The sequence below is a fragment of the Chenopodium album genome, chromosome 5 (assembly GCF_948465745.1).
Source record: "Chenopodium album chromosome 5, dcCheAlbu1.1, whole genome shotgun sequence".
Classification (NCBI taxonomy): domain Eukaryota; kingdom Viridiplantae; phylum Streptophyta; class Magnoliopsida; order Caryophyllales; family Amaranthaceae; genus Chenopodium; species Chenopodium album.
Window position 1 is genome coordinate 27,256,065 of NC_137838.1, and position 17,010 is coordinate 27,273,074.

The 17,010-nt window shown below is 38.3% G+C and overlaps 1 long non-coding RNA gene and 1 other non-coding gene across 2 annotated transcripts; both read right to left on the minus strand.

Moving 5' to 3' along the window:
* Positions 1 to 373: 373 nt before the first annotated feature.
* On the minus strand, positions 374 to 3,202 carry LOC145630626 (uncharacterized). The gene is made up of 4 exons (XR_014112134.1): positions 2,940 to 3,202; positions 2,629 to 2,814; positions 1,003 to 1,151; positions 374 to 725 (listed from the first exon to the last, which is right to left on the minus strand). It is a non-coding gene; the product is annotated as an uncharacterized LOC145630626 (long non-coding RNA).
* Positions 3,203 to 12,144: 8,942 nt separating this feature from the next.
* On the minus strand, positions 12,145 to 12,250 carry LOC145633301 (small nucleolar RNA R71). Its single transcript, XR_014112635.1, has one exon. It is a non-coding gene; the product is annotated as a small nucleolar RNA R71 (small nucleolar RNA).
* Positions 12,251 to 17,010: the final 4,760 nt, after the last annotated feature.

Below are 17,010 nucleotides of genomic sequence, written 5' to 3' on the forward strand. Positions count from 1 at the left end.
CCCTTTTCAAGCATTGAGGACAGTGCTTCCTTTAAGCTTGGGAGAGAAGCGTTTACGCTTTTTGTATATATGCTTGTGGCACTAATAGAAAAATGTAAAAGAGCACCGGTTCAAAACCCCCCTATAGCACCGGTTTTGAACCGGTGTTCATGTGAGGGATGCCAAAAGTGAGAGTTTTTGCCACCGGTTCAGAACCGGTGCCAATAATACAGTTTTTAGCACCGGTTCGGTTTAGAACCGGTGCCCTTTATGCCCCAAAAAAAATAATTTTTTTTTTTTTTTTTTTTTTTTTTTTTTTTTTTTTTATTGATATATAAACACTTACATATATATAAACTTATAATTTTTATTAATATAAAGATGTAACATTACAATTTTAATTCAAAAAAAATATATATAGTTTTATATTGTAACAGACCGACTAATAATATTACAACAGTAGCTTAGAGCAGATTGGCAGCAGTGGCGTAGAGCATAGCAGCAGCTAGCATCTGCAGGAGCATAGAAGCAGTAGCGTTGACCAGAAGAACAGCAAGAGCATAGAAGCATGCAGCAGCTGTGATGCGAGCCAGGAGGTGCAGGGCAGTAGTAGCAGCCTTACGAGGCAGAAGTTGTAGTGGTTTCACAGACAGAGAATAAGGCATATACCCTTGTTTTGAACAAGACATAAGCTATCTATTTTTCAAGACTTATGTGTCGGTCCACAATCACAAGAACAGCCTCAACTGAAACAATATGATTATCAGTCAATACAATTAGTTTCAATTTAGCAAATGTAAGGTGAAAAGAATATAGGTGCATTAATGGTTAGCAGTATTCAATGAAATATCAAACAGATATATCATCTAAGTTGGCATTAATGGTTAGCCAGGTTCCAACAATCCCACAATGCTAATTGACACATATGACATGTACAAAAAATGGCAATGCAAAACCTCCAACAGACTCAAAATCCAGAGAAATAAAACAGGGATGACATCTTACTTTATCAAGAGGCATTACCTTTGACTTGTAAACCTTCAGATCCAACTCATAGCATGTCATGTCAGCAATAATGCCCCTTTGAAAACTTCAGGAAACTTCCCACTGTATCTTTCTGATATTGTCAATGGGCTTTGTGATGAAAGATCTAGAACATTGATTAGGTGCAGCTGATATTTTGATTGCAAACAAATGCAATGGCATTCAGTAGACTAATAAGCATGTTATCAACTGGGTCATAAAAAAATGACATCTTACAGCTAGTCCAACAAATTTGCAGCTATCACGCTAGCTCATTTAGTGTAAATGTTAGCAGAAAAGATTAAATAAAAGAGCTTTTACCCTGGTATTACAGCACCTGACCTATCAAATACAGTGGTTTCAAAGACATGCATAACTGGACCTTTAGGAGATATAAACAAGTCTAACACCAACTTAGTCAAACTCAGGTACATAAAGCAATGTTAAAGCTATAATGCTTATAATTTTAGAAATGAGTGTCAAACTCCGGACTGGACTCAAGAATGTGACACAAAGTTTCAATTCATTGATACACCAAATGCATACTTTCCTTTGTTATACTACTCCATAGTTGAGCATGAATGAATCTGTTCAGAACATTATTGCCAAACTTATCAGTTTCATTATCCCTTTTATCTCTATATTTTAATTAAAGGAACAGAACTCCATGTTCTAGTATACTGAATGTTTGAGATATACAGTGACAAAGACGTTATTTGAGACCAAATATAACCCTTTGGCCTTTCCACAACTTGGTATCAAAGCTATGCATATATAGATGTAATAAGCAGGAATAAGTTCGCACATAACTAAAGAATAGAAAAAGATATGAACTCATTTTTTTAAAGTCTCGAAGCTTACCATAAAAAACAGTCTATAGTGGGGAGCCTATATAATTAGATATAAGTGATCTAACCATGCAAGTACTCTTTCATATCTAAGCCAAAAGAGAGCATGAAGATTATGCAAACTCTAGAGGTCTCAAATTGAAAAAGTTCAGCTAGAATTCCTCACAGCAGAAGTTCATTAGAGCAAAAATCAGGCAAGAAACAAGAGCATAAATAATAAAACTAACGAATATTTGGCATTGAAACGGGTTAATGAGTAAATAAAGAGCATTGTATATTACCTTAGTATCCAACATTATAGAAATAAACTTGTCATCAAAGTGAGCATTTTATTCTCTAACCAAATCAATGGTTTTCTAATGTGAAGCATGGTCACCATGTGACATATTTAGTCACGCCACATTCATTCCTTCATCAGCTAGTTTCCATATCATTTCACGACTACTCGTCGAAGGACCAATTGTACAAACAATTTTAGTTTTTCTCCAAGCATTAGATTTCGGTTAATCCAAAAGTAAATCAACAAATTGCAGCACAAATGGACCCTTCAATGATGCAACCAAACCATCCAAAACTCGTAACAAATCACTCATCTCGTAAAAAATCTCGTAGCAAAAAACAATGCATTATATTCAAAACAATAACATCAATTCCTCTAATTAAAGACACTTAACTATCATTCATTAAATGCGATATTCTTGTCAAATATGAATTCAAATATCACAATGAATAAATCAATCAAACTGGACAAATAAAAAGAAATGATATAAAAACTTACTGGAGAGATAGGGCCATTGGGAGAATCAACACTAGTAGCAGGTTCAGTGCTTTAATTTTAACAGATCAAACAGTGAGGGACTGCTTCGATAAAAATCGTTTTGCGCTTCAATTTGACATCAATCTGAGCAGCCAAATCTTGTACAGTATTCACCTCCAACATTATACGCAATACAATCATGCAAACCTATACATCCATGCAACCAAATTTCCATCACTAAGCAAATTAATCTAACATTTACAAACAACAAAAACCATAGAAATTGAAAAATAAATCAAATTAACAATAAAAAAATGAAAGTATAAACGTACCAATAACCAACATCAGAAGCAAAGGACTCGAGAAGAGTTATACCCGTTACCATCGCCGCCGGTGAAGAAAACGCGCTGCCGTGTATGGTGAAATCAAAAAGAGAAAAGGAGAGCGATCCAGTTTAGGATAAAGGAGAGATATAGATGGCGCCGCGGGGTGGAATGGACGGTGGCACGGTGGAGCTGAGAAATACGAGAGAGATTCAGTTTAGGAGAGAGAGAGAGAGAAAGAGAGCGAAGGAGAGAGAAAGAAAGAAGCAGTAGCGTTGACCAGAAGAAAGGAGAGAGGGAGAAATAAGAGGGTTGGGTTTTTTTTAACAGTAAATTCCCACCGGTTCAAACCGGTGCAATTTTATTAATTTGGCACCGGTTTAGTTTGAACTGGTGCTTTCTATTATACTGAATTCCGCCTAATTTTTTTCCCACCGGTTCTTAAAATCCGGTGCCAATAACTCGGTGCGCATTTGTATTTCTCTACTAGTGTGGTTATAGCTTTAAATAAGCTTGGGGGTGTTAGTTTGTTTTTGTTTGGAGATTGCTTGGTTATGAGGAGAAGGTTTGATAACCCTTTGCTTCACTAATTAGGAATATCGCAAAATTTTAAAATTTTAAGCCTACCCTCACCCTTTTTGCCCTTACGTTACAACCATTGGGAAAGACCTTTCGACCTAAAGTTTGAGTCATATACCTAGGGAGGGCATTATGAGTTAAAGCCTAAGGAGAGGGTCAGGGATGCATTGTCAAGACGTCGAGTAGCCCAAAATTATCTCTTTTTCCGGTTCCTTCGTGGAACTTTTGAGATACTCATTAGGGGAAGATATGAGAGTAGTAGGAAGAATGCGGAAAGACCATTTGAGATGAAAGTGGATTGCGTTTCTCTAGTTCCTATGCTTAGCATATTTATGTTACAATCAACCTCGGGTATCTTGAAGTGTGCACTCCGATCCATTACTTGTTTAGAAAGATTTGCATTCATTTGTGCTTGTACATTTGGAAAAGTCCTTTCTTGAACTTGTGTTTGCTCTTCTTTTCTTTTGATTTCCTTCTCATGCTTTGCCTGAAAGGAATGGTGTCCTTCGAACAAGTGTACTATTCCGTTAGTGGGTTCAGAATTATTAGAAAGCTAATATATTCAATAAGTCAAGTGATCGGAATGCTTGGGTGGAGGCCACTTCCGATCAGTAATATTAATGCATAATTAATATTATAGCTTAATCTTGACTGAACCCTTCGGGTAACACCCAAGCAACTAATGAACCGAAGCGACAAATTAATTAGGAATTAATTAATAAGTCGACCGAGTAATTAATATTTAGACGTCGGGAATTCGAGCTTAGAGCGTCGAAACCGAACGTCGGAAGTCGAGTCGAAAAGGAGTAAAAGACGAGACGTAAAAATAATAATAAATTAACAAAGACCAAAATACCCCTAGCATCGAAACACTGAGTGCTAGGGGGTATAGCCAAGCTAGCAGCCCGCACCAAGTGTAGGGCTTGCTAGGAAGCTGCGGCTAGCTGCCCACACCTAGTGCGTGGCGTGCTAGCATGCTGCAGCTAGCAGCTCGCATTAGGTGTGCGGCATGCTAGCAACAGCTCTAGGCAACAGCAGCCCGCACACAAGTGCATGGGGTGCCGGTTGAGAAAGTGCAAGCAGCAGCCCGCATTTTGTGTTGCGGGGATTACTAGGTCGAGAGAAGGGCAGCAGCAAATGGGAAGCCCACTTGGGTGCCTTGGTGCCCAAATAGGAGTTGCCAAGTGGCGCAAGGTGAGGGAGAGAGTAGGGAGCAAGTTGTTGGGATTTGGTGAGTCCGACTCACTGCGGAAACAACCCCCACCCAAAGAACCACTCGCAATTAATAAAACCATAAAGCATAACAAAAAAACATAAAAGGATAAAATTGGAATTTACTTTTGAAGCGTGCTTTGCCCTCAAAGTCGGGCTCTTACTTAAAATCTTAAGCTCCAAAAATACGCGAGCCTCCTACCGAAATCCACCCGCAAAAACTAGTAGCGACTTTTAGGTCCGTTACCTCGAGGTTAGCGAGGTCCGACCAAAACCCGAGTATTATATGAGTTTAAGAGTTTTTGCTAATGCAATGCTCTATTGAACTCCTACTCAAGCAAAGAATTCTCAAGCCATGCTTTTTGTGAAAAAGTCCCACATTGAAAGATTGATGAATTCAATACTTAGTTAAATAAACCAAGGAACAAGTAACAAGTGTCACATGGTTAGGTGAGGACCACTTTCCCACTTGGTCCCCAAGGCAACTCACATGCATTGTGAGCTAACCATGTGTCATCCAACCTTGAGCCCCAAGTTGGATTCGGTTGGGCCACTTTCTTTTTGCCCGTGTCCATGACCCGTCACCCAGGTCCACGGCTTCTTGCCACACGTGCCGCCACTATGGCGCGCTGCCACCATGGCATGCTGCCACGTGGTGGTTGCCAACGTGGTGATGCCACGTGAGCTGCCACATGGCGCGCTGCCATGTGTGCTGCCACGTGGCACGCTCCTATTTGGCACACTCTTCTAGCCTTTTGCGTGGCTAGGATTTTACTTGTTACTTGAAGCATTTTCTGGTCTCGCCAAATCCTAAATTTTTGCTCGACATTTGAGATTCTCTGACGCTCGGTTTCGTCGCTCCAAGCTCGAATTTTTGACGTCTAAATATTTAATAATCGGGCGACGAATTAATTTCTTCCGAATTAATTCATCGAGTCAGTTCGTTTACTGCTAAAGGTATGGCTCGAAGGGTTCAGCCAATATTAAGATGTAATATTAATTATGCATTAATATTACTGATTGGAAGCGACCTTTACCTAGGCATTCCGATCACTTGACCTTACTGAATATATTAGCTTTCTAATAATTCTGAACCCACTATCAGAATAATACACTTGTTTGAAGGACACCATTCCTTTCAATCTCCCACTTGTCCTTCCGGACAAGTGTGCTTTTAGTGTATAGCCCTTTTCCTATGTCGCTTAATGTCTCTTCATGAACTATAAGGTAAGATTATTTTGTCATCCTTATTACGTCCAGAAGTGTTTCTCGATTCTGAGTCTGACTTTCAATAAACAAATGATTTTTAAAATCCATCCGAGCACGACCATGCATTTTCACAGTCTCGCTGTACGAGAGGCCTTGTATACAGCAAAGACATCTTCCCTATTTTAGTAGGGGGACATTCCTAGTCTTGTAATGTAGCTCCTCTTATTGAGAGGACCTAGCCGCCCAAGTGTTGCCATTATAATCCCCTATTACGGCAGACGTTTGACAACATCAAAGCGGACTAGTACTCAAACAAGAGAACTCACAATACTCATGGTCGAGGAAATAGGTTCCAATAGTCATAATGAGAAGTATACTTCTGACGATTTTTAATCTCTTAAAGTATTCTCATAGGTCGATCCAGTATGGTTCTAAACCAATACCTGTGCAAATGATTTATGACAATCATGTCCTAATAGCACAAGAAACGGTGCTATAAATCAGACTACACACTAATCTCAATTGGTCATTAATCGTCCATCGTTTAAATGACCTTGATTAGAGATAATTTTCGATTATAATATTCAATGTTCACTTAATAGGTGTTTCCTTACCAAGACTGGTCTTGATACCCTATTTTGAATATTCTCAAAATCGAATGGACTAATTATTTAATCCTAAACCACAATAAAATAGCAAACGGAGTGATAAAATATTGCATGAAATTTATATTACTCCAAAACTTGAATGGTTCATCTTATGAGCAATGGTTTTTCCGAATGTTATAAGAGTATCACTCTTTATAAAAAAATATAGAAATCACACCCATATCTAATATGCTTGAATTCTTTCATGCAATTGTGAATGTTGTCGTTCACTCATTGCATAGGTTTAGTTATAATTACAGTGCTAATCTTAGCATCTTCATTACTGATCACTTTCATAATAAGATGATAAAATTTGAGAGTGTCATGGATTATATGTGATTTAGGATTTATTGTCCAAGTGATGGCTCCCACTCATTTTAATGATTGAGACCTTCAACTTGAGGACCTACAATCATTAACGTTCAGCAACGAACTTTCCACAGAACATCTTCTTTATTATCGCCATTAAGGCAACAATATTCTCAACATATATTTTAGTAGACTTCCTAATGATGCTTTGCTTGGGTTTCACTCCAAACGGCTCACAATGATTTGGGATACCCTAATCACTTGTGATCAACCTCCTTTAGTACAAAGTAACCTTCTTTTATATTTCTAGGTTTGACTCTTTTATTTAAATGACCCGCAATGCGCCTTTGGTAGACTTGTACATGATGCAAAGCTCATAATTGTCGTATATCGAGGAATAAAAGCTCTTCATACCTCGCTCTTACCCATTCAGCTTCCGGTAGCTTACTTTCAAGTACGATGCGTAGGGATGGTATTTCTAGTCCCACTGGTTGAACTGCGTCCATTCCGAAAACTAAGGAGTATGGAGTTACTCCTATTGATGTTCGTATAGATGTTCTATAACCCCATAATGCGAAGTGTAGTTTATTCAGCAAGTCTTTATAATTTTCTGCCATTTTCTTAATGATGACTGTTATATTTTTATTTGCCGACTCTACAGCTCCATTCATTTGAGGTCTGTATGGGGATGAGTGATGATGTTTTACTTTATAACGAGTTAAGAGGGTCTCGACTTCAGCTTTGAATTGAGATCCCTGATCACGAATTAGTTCATGTGGAACTCCATATCTACAAAATATGTTTCGTTCGAGAAACTTTGCGACATGTTTAGAAGTGATATTCACGTAAGAAGCAGCCTCAATCCACTGAGTAAAGTAATCAATGGCAACTAATACGTACTCGTGCCCTCCTGCTCCTGTTGGAGAGACTTTTCCAATTATGTCAATTCCCCAAGTCGAAAAAGCCAAGGGGAAGTGAGATTGTATAGTTCGGATGGTGGAAGGTGTTGTAAATTAGCAAACATTTGGCACTGTGCACATTTTTTAACATATTGTATGCAATCATGTTCCATAGTGGACCAATAGTACCCTTGCCGTGAAATTATTTTTGAAAGCATTTTTCCATTCATGTGAGGTCCACAAACACCTTTGTGAGTATTTTCAATAAGGCGTGTGGGTTCCGGTTGGCCTATACATAGTAAACTTTGACCATTAAGTCCTTTTTTGCATAATGTACCATTTATTAGACCATATTGGGCCGCAAGTGTTCGTAAGGCTCATTGGTCTTTCGATGAAGTATTTTCGGGATATGTGCCATGAGTAATATATTGGAGGATATGATCATACCAAGGATTGTCTCCTTCAATATCATTTATTTCCTCTATTGCGTTGCAATACGTTGGTTCTTCTCTTTTATCAACGCATAATGGCATCATATTTAAGTGATTTGGAATGTTGATCCCTAAGGCTAATTTTACTAGTGCATCGGCAAATTGATTGTCATCCCTTGGGAGATATTTAAAATCAATATGTTCAAAATGCTCGATGAGTTGCTCTAGGTGTGCTTGGTATAATATCATTGTGGAGTTCTTTATTTTCCATTTTTTAAGTATATGATTTATAATAAAACTGGAGTCTCCATATACCTCTAATTTTTGCACACCTATGCTAGCCGCCGCTTCTAATCCAATAATGCACGCTTCACATTCTGCGACATTATTAGTAACCTTAAAGTCTAATTTAACAGAGGTTGGAGTATGTCCTCCCTCTAGACTTATGAGTAACACTCCTACGCCACAACCTTTTTGATTGGACACACCGTCGAAGCACATTACCAATTTGTCTTCTTGTGTTATGATAATCTCTTCATCCGGAAGATGAGTAGTTTCTGCACGACTTGTTTGAATTGGATGTTGTGCTAGAAAGTCGCAAATTACTTTTCGTTTCATTGATTTTTGAGGAATATATTTTAGCTCAAATTCGGCCAACATCCCCAACCACTTAGGTATCCTTCCTTATATGATATAATGTCGTAACTTTTTGGTTGCCCACACTAATGCTAAGATTGTCTTTTCCAAGGTGCTATATTTTGTTTCAAATTAGATGAATTTTTTACTTATGTAATATATTGCACGTTCGACTTATTCTACCTCTTGTGCTAACATAGCGCCTGTGGCTGTGTCTGTAACTATAATTTATAGCCTAAGAGGTAGTTTGGGTACTGGTGGTGCTAAAATTGGTGGACTTTTGAGATAATCTTTGATTTTCTCAAAGACCTTTTTGGCATTGATCGTCCCATTCATGTTTCTCCTCTTTTTTAAAATTTTTAAATATTGGCTCACAAGTCATAGTCAATTTGTTGATAAATTGACCAATGTATTGTAGTTTGCCAAGGAATCCCCTAATTTCTTTTTCTGTTTGAGGGGGAGGCATGTCAACAATTGCCTTTATGTTAGAGGGATCGATCTCGATGCCACGTGTTCTTACTACGTATGCGAGTAACTTACTAGAAGTTACTCCGAAGGCACATTTTTGTGGATTCAATCGCATTTTATATTCTTTTATGCGAGTGAAAAATTTGCGTAAAGCTTTTATATGTCCCATTCTCTCTTTGGACTTTACGATCATATAATCCACATACACTTCTATTTCTTTATGCATCATATCATGCAAGAGAGTCGTAGCCGTTCTTTGGTACGTAGCTCCTACATTTTTTAAACCAAATGGCATGACTATGTAGCAACACGTACCCCAAGGGGTAATAAAGCATGTCTTTTCTTCGTCTTTTTTTCCAATTAGAATTTGGTTGTAACCTGTGTATCCATCCATAAAGGATAACATCGCATGTTCAGCCGTGTTATCTACCAATATATCAATATGTGGTAGATGAAAATCGTCTTTAGGGCTAGCTTTATTAAAATCCCTAAACTCGACACACATGCGAACTCGTCCATCCTTTTTAAGGACTGGAACGATGTTCGCTACCCATTTTGGATAATTACATATGTGAATATAATCGGCGTCCAACTGTATTTTTAATTCTTATTTTATTTTTAATGCGACATTAGGTTTCATTCGTCGAAGTTTTTGTTTTACTGGTTTTGATGAGTGTCATTTATGAAACTCATTTGGTTCTCTTTAGGATGAATTTCATGCTATTCTATAACTCTTTTACTTAGCTTTTCCTTAATTTTACTCTTTATTTCTTTTAGTTTGCATTTTCTTAGTTTGATTTCTTTCTTTATGCATTTCTTGGTTTATTTTGTTATTTTCTCTTTTATTTTCTTGTTTTCCTTTATTTTTCAGGTTAAGGTCGTTATCCAAGTTTCCCGAGGCCTCTTCCCAAGTTTGGCATTGATTAGGATGCTTAGTGCTCTCCATTTGAAGCTCAAGCATGGAGAAGTGCAAGTTTCTAAAGACCTTGAGCTGTGCATTCAAGCCGTGGGGGCATGATTTCTAGTCTTGAACCCGCAAACATGGAGTTTAGAAACTGCAAGGTTTCGTGTTTATCAAGAGCGTCAAGTGGAATGCACGAGGAGCATCGGAATGATAGGGAAGATGGCTGCCCTGTTCTCAGGTGCGGGCGTGCGCGGCTTGGTGGCGCGAGCGCGCTTCTCTCGGGCGCGGGCGCACCTTTTCAGGTCCCTGTTCCGTACCTAGAATTGCGCGGCCGCTCTATCTCTTGTAGTTGGCCGCGCCTGTTCGGGTTTGTTTGGGAACGATCTAAATAATTTCTCTTTGTTAGTTTTACAATATATATATTTTCTTTCTATTTATAGAGGGAGTGCAATTTTTTAGAAATTAGAATAGAATTAGGTTAGATTTTTAGAGAGAGAAACACTAGTTTGTAGAGAGAGAAGTTCTTGATTGAAGTTTGAAGATTGATGATTCTAAGTGTTTTTCTCCATTGAATAAAAACAAGTTTGTAAGGATTTCTTTACTTTAATGCAATCTTTGTTTTGATCTCAATTTCTTTGTTAATTGTTTAAGATTGATTGATTTTTGAATTGGTATATTTTTTTTATTAATATTATGATGATGAATTTGTTCCTTAGTTTTGTTTTGATAATGATTTCCATGATTAGTGAGTAGTTTTCTTGCTAGAGAAATGGTGAAGCATAAATGAGTAATTGATTTGTGCTAATTGGGGGAAATTGATGGAGTTGATGTTGTGATTAAATTGGTTGAATGATTAAGTGCATGCGTGTGTTCAATTTAGGAGTGATCAACCTAAGTTTCTCATACTAGGTTGCATTGTAGGTTCACATTGATACGAAAAATTGATTTGTGACTTGCATTTGTCGATTGAGTAGGTTTGCAAGTTTCCAAGCTAGAGTCTCTCGTAGTTGGCGCTAGTTTGATCTCTAGGAGATTAGCCTACCATATTCTCTTGATTGCTTAATCGATTTTCCCTCGCAACATTTGACTTAGTCATCTCTAATCCCAATTAGTTGAATTAATTACGAGTTTATGTGGATCCATACCCTAGTACTTGATAAGTTTGATTTTCGTTTCGATTTTTTGATTGGTAGAATAGACATACCTCACCTCATTTGCTTCAAAATAGCTTAGCTTTGACTTTAGCATTCACCTCCTATTCCTAGTGGTTCGACCCTCGACTTACTCTATGCTTTGTGTAGAGGTGTGTTGGGAGATTATAAATTTTGTTTTGACCAAGGGTAGATTAGTTTTCAACGAAATAGTCTCGCCTTAGATAAAAAATGGTGCCTTTGCCGGGGAATGGCGTAGATGATTGCTATTGTTGTTGAGTCTATTTCACAAAAATTTGAAAATACAAAAATATTTTCTTCTTTAGGCTACATTTGTAGCCGTGCTACTTATAATTTTGTTTGAGTATTTGTGTGCAAGTGAACATGGGAGAAGCTCAAAGGGTTACATTGAAGGAGTTGGGCACTCCGGGTGCATACAAGTATGAGAGCGGAATTGCCCCATTATTAATCTCGGATAGTGACTTTGAAATCAGGCCATTAATGATAACTTTTATTGAAAGGAGGCAATTTAGTGGAGGAGTTAATGAGAGCCCCCTAAACCATCTTAAGGAATTCGAGAAATATTGCAACACAATTAAGGTGAGCAGGGTAGCTCAAGAATTCATAAGGCTTAAGCTATTTCCTTTTTCTTTAATTGGAAGAACTCAAGAGTGGCTAGATAAGGAAGTGAAGCCTAATTCTTTGAGAACTTGGGATGAAGTCACGAAGGAATTCCTTTCCCGTTTCTTCCCTCAAAAGAAAACGGCGGAGGCAAGAGCTTTGATTCAAGGTTTCAAGCAAAAGTCTAGTGAAAGTCTTTATGAAGCATGGGAGAGATACAAAGAGTACCAACGTGAGTGTCCTCACCATAGGATCCCCACTTACCTAATAATTCAAATTTTTTATGGCAGTTTGAGTCCTCAAGGGAGAGCAAGTCTAGATGCCGGAGCTAGAGGCCCAATCATGAATAAGATCGAGGAAGAAGTTGTAGGTATCATCGAGGATGTAGTTAGAAACTACATGGAATGGCAAGATGGTGAGAAGGATTCGATAAACAAGAGTATTACAATTGGATGCTCAATGGAACAACTCAATGCTATCAACAGTTTGTCGACTCAAATTTCGGATTTAGGAAAGGAGGTAGTTTCTATCAAGTATAAGATCGAGAACACGACCTCACAAGCACCACTTCTTCCCTCCCAAATTAAGGGGAGAGGTACTCCTTTCTCTAACTATCTTCCTTCTTCTTGTGGCATGATTAGAGAATGTTCGTTTTGTGATTTGTGTAGAATGAATGACCATGATGCTTCTTTTTACCCTAATTTTCCTTGTAATAAATATGTTGGGATTGAGAATGAACATGTGAACTTGGTTGCTTATATCAATGTTGGACCTACATTTGATTCTCAAAGGAATGTTGGAAGTAGGAGTTATCACAACCAAATGAACTATGACTATTATAACCAAAATGGAGGTTATAGAAACCATGGAATCTAAGGGAATTGTGGTAGCTATAACAACCATAGTTATAATGGTCAAAGTCATGGCCAAGGATATGGATATTATAACCAAAGTTATGGTAACCATAATCACAATAGTGGCCAAAATCAATGTAGAGGTAATTCGAACAATCAAAGTAGGGGAAATTTACAATCGAATGGTCAAAGAAATGCCCCACTTGGATTTGTTCCGAATATCCAAGAGCATAGTGATAATTTGTATGATCAATCATTTTCCTCTAGGATTTCTTAGAAAGTGTCATAGAGAAGCAAGCCAAATTGTTGGACACCTACATGACCCTAAGTAATGAGAAATTCAATGACATGTTAACTTGCCATAAGGGGTTAGAGAACCAAATTTCTCAATGGGCTAATGAATTTAAGGAATTTACAAATCTTTATTCTTTGAATTCACAAAGCTTAGATCTTAAGAGCCCTATGAATGCTATTGTAACTAGAAGTGGTAGGGTCCTTAAGAGTGAAATCTCTAAGAAGAGTGATGTTAAAGATAGTCCTACCAATGGCCAAATTAAGAATGAGGGAGATGGGAATACTTTAGTTGAGGAAGTCAATAAGGAACAAGTTGAGAAGGTGAAAGAGAGAGACAGAGAAGTTTACAAACCTAAGCTCCCTTACCCCCAAAAGTTTAATAGGCACAAGCTAGACGAGCAATTTGGGAAATTAATAGTGATGCTTAGACAACTTCATCTTACTCTTCCTTTTACCGATGTGATAGAACAAAAGCCAAATTATGGAAAGTTCCTTAAGGAGATTTTGAGTGGAAAAAGAACTTGTGATGTGGCGAAAACGGTTAACTTGACTAAGAATTGTAGTGCAATCATAATGAACAAAATCCCACCCAAGTTGAAGGATCCCGGAAACTTTTCTATCCCTTGAGCTATTTATAAAATGCAAATTGATAATGCCTTGTGTGATTTAGGAGCTAGTGTTAGCATTATGCCATACTCGGTATGTCAAAGACTGGAGAAGGGAGAACTTTTACCTACCAACATTACCTTGCAATTAGCCGATAGATCAATTAGGATCCCAAGGGGCAAGGTAGAGATTGTTCCCTTAAGGGTAGGAAAGTTCATCATTTCGGTTGATTTTGTGGTCCTTGACATAGATGAGGACTCTACAATTCCTATTATTCTTGGTAGACCATTTCCTGTTACTTCGGGTGCCTTGATTGATGTCAAAAGTGCTAAGATTTCACTTAAATTTGGAGATGAGGGAGTTGAATTTGATTTGAATGAAAGTATGAAATATCCTTCTTCATCTCTTGAGAATTACATGAGAGTTGAAATCTTAGATAATCTTGTACATTCAATTCATGAGCACTTGCTCACAACTAATGATCCTCTTAAGTGTGTTTTGTTGAACAAGGAAAAGATAGGTGCTCCTAGCAAGGACATGGCTTTGTATGAGAGCTTGTTGGATGGAAGCGTTGAGGAAAGTGATGAGCAGATTTGCATGAAAATCTCAAGCCAAGAGGCTTTGCAAGCGGCTTCGATCAAGGAAGGTAAAGTTGTTTCCATGGTAGAGCTCAAACCCTTACCATCGCACCTAAGGTATGAATTCTTAGGCCCAAATTCTAGTTACCCCGTGATTGTTAGCGCATCTTTGAGTAAAAGCCAAGATCAAGCGTTATGTGGTGTTTTGAGAAAGCACCAAGGTGCTTTGGGTTATACCATTGATGACCTCAAAGGTATAAGCCCCGCTTTATGTACACACCACATAACCCTTAAGGAGGGTGCCCTTCCTTCTATTGAACGACAACGGAAATTACATCCTCAAATGGGGGAGGAAGTGAAGAAATAGATCACTAAGCTTCTAGATGCGGGAATCACATTCCCCATCTCAAGCTCTAGATAGGTCTCACATGTTCATGTCGTTCCAAAGAAGGGAGGCATGACCGTCGTCAAGAATGATAAAGGTGAGCTTATTCCAACAAGGACGGTCACCGGTTGGCAGATGTGTATAGACTATTGACGTCTAAACACATCCACTAAGAAAGATTATTTCCCCCTTCCTTTCATTGATCAAATGCTTAAAAGACTAACGAGGCACAAGTACTATTGTTTCCTTGATGGTTACTTGGGATTTTTTTAAATTCCTATTCATCCCGATGACCAAGAGAAAACTACTTTTACTTGTCCCTATGGTACCTTTTCTTATAGGAGAATGCCATTCGGCCTTTGCAATGCTCCCGCCACTTTCCAACGGTGTATGATGAGTATCTTTGGAGACATGTTGGAGGAGGAGATGGAGGTGTTTATGGATGATTTTTCCGTAGGTTGAGTCTCCTTTGAAGCATGCCTCGAAAATCTTAAAAAGTGTTTTGGCAATATGTGAGAAAGTGAATTTGGTGTTGAATTGGGAAAAATGCCATTTCATTGTTGAAGAAGGAATAGTCCTTGGGCACAAAATTTCCCACAAGGGCATAGAGGTTGACAAGGCAAAGATTGAGGTTATCGAAAAGTTGCCACCTCCGGTCAATGTGAAAGGTGTGAGATCATTTTTGGGCCAACCCGGGTTCTATAGAAGATTCATTAAAAAATTTTCACTTATTGCAAAGCTCCTCAATGATCTTCTTTAAAAGGATGCCGAGTTTATATTCGATGACAAGTGTTTGGAGGCATTAAATAAGTTGAAGAAAGCTCTAATCTCCACTCCAATTGTTCAAGCTCCAAGATGGGATTTTCCATTTGAGTTAATGTGTGATGCAAGTGATACGGCTATATATTGGAAGAGTTTTATATCAAAGAGTTGATAAGAAACTTCATGTGATTTATTATATGTCCAAGACTCTAAATGGAGCTCAACGGAATTACACTATCACGGAGAAGGAGTTCTTGGCTATTGTTCATTACTTTGAAAAATTTCGTTGCTATTTATTGGGGTCCAAAACAATTGTGTTCACCGAACATGCGACCCTAAAATACCTTTTTGGGGAGAAAGAATCAAAGCCAAGAATAATTCGTTGGGTGTTAGAGCTTCAAACTTTTGACCTTGAGATTAGAGATAAGAAAGGAGCGGAGAATGTGGTAGCGGATCATCTATCTAGGCTTGAGGATTTTCAAGTTCAAGATGATGGGTCTCCCATTGAAGATAGAATGTTGGATGATTCTTTGTATGCTATAGATGTGAAGGAACTCCCATGGTTGGCCGATTTGGTGAACTATCTTGCTTGTGGGGAATTTCCTCCTTCATTTTCTAAGAATCGAAGAAAGAAGCTCAAAAGGGAGGTAAGGCATTATGTTTGGGATGAACCGATTTTGTAAAAAAGATGTTTTGATGGGTTGTTGAGGAGATGTGTTCCAAATGAGGAGTTTCTTAGTGTGTTGAAGATGTGTCACTCGGATCCGAGTGGAGGTCACATGGGTATCTCAAAAACGGCTTCGAAGGTGCTTCAATGCGGACTATGGTGGCCAAATCTCTTCAAGAATTTTTGGGAGTTTGTCAAGAGTTGTGACCGATGCCAAAGGACCGGAAACATTTCAAAGAGAAACGAAATGCCCCAACAACCCATTCTATAGTTGGAGATTTTTCATGTATGGGGAATAGACTTCATGGGTGCTTTTCCTACTTCATATGAGAATCAATATATCCTTGTTGCCGTTGATTATGTGTCAAAATGGGTGGAAGCTATTGCCTCACCTACAAATGACCATAAGGTAGCAATGAAAATGTTCAAGAAGATAATGTTCCAACGGTTTGGCATACCAAAGGCAATTATTAGTGATAATGGATCTCATTTTGTGCATAGCGCCTTCCGCAAGATGTTGAAAAAATATGGAGTTAATCAACGTTTCGGGCTCTCCTATCACCCTCAAACTAGTGGGCAAGTCGAAGTGTCTAACCGTCAAATCAAATTGATTCTTAAGACGGTAGCAAGAAATAGGAAGGATTGGTCGGATAAGCTAGATGATGCCTTGTGGGCATATAGAACGGTTTTTAAAACTCCTATTGGCATTACTCCTTACTGCTTGGTTTATGGGAAGTCTTGTCATCTTCCGATCGAACTTGAGCATCGTAGTCATTGGGCTATAAAGAAAATCAATTTCGATTTGGCAAGTGCGGGTGAGCAACGTTGGCTTGATCTCCATGAGTTGGAAGAACTTCGATTGGATGCT